Below are 2,500 nucleotides of genomic sequence, written 5' to 3'. Positions count from 1 at the left end.
CTAACAAAAACTAACAAGAGAAAAAAAACGATTTGGAGGCAGCAAGACAAGAAGACTTAGATGTCTATTTATCATCCAGCGGCAGGTGTCAAAATTTGTCAGTGAGAAATACAAACATCGCAAGAGGAATTGAAAAACAATAATTAACAAGAAATTCAAGCGAGATCAATCAGCTGTCTTTAGAGAGATTGGGAAACAGTTAATGAGAAGCACAAAGTGTCCTTCCCATGAGGATATGAATTCGTTCTGAAGAAAACCTGGTGCTGGAAAAGATTTTTTACCAGGAAGTAGGGCAACCGTATGTGTGTGTATATATATATATATGTGTGTGTGTGTGTGTGTGTGTGTTTATGCATTATGTATTATATACATATATATATATACATATATATACATACGTATATATATATGTATATTATTCATATATATATACATATATATACATATATATATATGGTTTACATATATGTATATATCTATGTATGTACAATATACGTATATATACACATATATACACAATATATAACAACACACACACACACACACCACACATATATATATATATATATATATATATATATATATATATATATATATATATATAGTAAATCCCAAAAAAAGAACAAACACCAAACAACAACGCGAGAACGTGGTACATGTGAAGTATTAGTAGACGCTCAAGGAAGGAAAGAAAGGTGGTCTAATGTTTCGAGCAGACGTTCTTCTTCGGAAAGAGAGGAAAGTCTAATAGAAGGGAGACGAAGGAAGAAAATCGCCCACGATTCACATGTGGTTGAGTCATCCCATAAATAATGCGATTTTAGCATCAATTAAAGGTCGGAGCGGGACGGGGTAAACTAGCTGCATCAACTTGCTATAAAAACAGGTAGTAATTTTTCCTTGTGCTTATTCTTATTGCAAGTTTTGAAGAGTGCAGTTTGATTTTAGCAGTTATTTTTTAAAAGCTATAATGGAATTCACAAAGGAGGATATTCGGCATATTTTGCGTTATGAGTTCAATAAAGGCAACAATGCAACAGAAAGTGCAAGGAATATTAATGCAGCATATGGGGATCGGACAATAAGTGAAAGCCAGTGTCAACGGTGGTTCCAGAAATTCCGAGCCGGACACTACAGCCTAGATGAGACTCATCCTGGAAGATCAGAAGAGCTCGACGAGGACATCCTGCAAGTCCTAGTGGAACAGAATCCCATTGTATCTCTCAAGGAACTAGCAGAGAACCTTGGATTTAATCATTCAACCATTCATCAACACCTTCGTGCCTTCGGAAAAGTCAGAAAACTTGGTCAATGGGTTCCTCACAAACTTTCCAAGTCTAATCGCGCGCAGAGAGTGAATATGTGATCTTTGTTGTCACGTCTCATGAATGAACCTTCTTTGAGCCGAGTAGTGACTGGTGACGAGAAATGGGTTCTCTATAAAAATCTCAAACGCCGAAGACAGTGGGTGCGGAAAGGGGAAACACTGGCACCCCAGGTTAAAGAAGGTCGTCACCCACGAAAGGTGCTGTTATCTGTTTGGTGTGATATGAAAGGTTTAGCCCACTTTGAAGTTTTAAACCCAAATAAAGCGATAACAAATATCTACAGTGAACAGCTTGAGCAGTTTAAGTCAGCGTTAGAAGAAAAATATCCATCTTTGATTTCAAGACGTAAAGTGTTCTTCCGTCTAGATAATGCTTGGCCATATACAGCGAGGATAAAAAAATATGAATCTTTTAGACGAAGTCAGAACAGTACTGGAGGAGTATCATTTGTCACAGAAAAGTGAATTTTGGAAAAGTGACTTTGCAAGTCCACTAGATAGATGGAAGAGCGTTGTAGAAAATGAAGGAGAGTATATTTTAGATTTTAAAAATTTATTTATCTTAATTTTGAAAAATAAAAGAAGTATTAAAAAATCGCATTATTTATAGGATGACCATTAGATGAGATGCAAAAAATGTATATACGTATACATATAAAAAGGTCCAACTTACACAGAATACGAATGATTTAGAGAGTTAAAGGGATTAAGGAAAAGTATTACAAAGCCAACAGCTGTTTCTGGTGGCTCGGTGTTCCATAATAATGTTTGTACATTGATTCCATCATAGGATGACGCGAACCTCCGTTTTCGTGGCAGAGATCTTACATTTGAGGCGTTAAAGGGAAGAAGTTCGAAGATGGAATTATAGAAATTATAGTGATGTACAGTGTATACTTACCCATGATATGAATTAAAACAAATGGAATGTTCTGTAAAACGTAGTCATAGCAACGAGACACAGTATCATGAGACAGACAAAAAGAAACCGTGCGCAGAAGTAAAAATCCGTTATCCACAAAGTTTACATAATATTAAAGATAGAAACAAAGAAATCGGCTTTATGGAGTTAATAACAAATTTGCAGCTCTTAATACGTGGACTAATACTAGGTTTATAACATTGAATGCTGATGATGCGGTTTTGTTACTAACAATGTCAGTACCAATCTTA

The sequence above is a fragment of the Octopus sinensis genome, linkage group LG5 (genome assembly GCF_006345805.1).
Source record: "Octopus sinensis linkage group LG5, ASM634580v1, whole genome shotgun sequence".
NCBI classification, from domain to species: Eukaryota; Metazoa; Mollusca; class Cephalopoda; order Octopoda; family Octopodidae; genus Octopus; species Octopus sinensis.
This window is presented reverse-complemented; position numbering follows the sequence as displayed.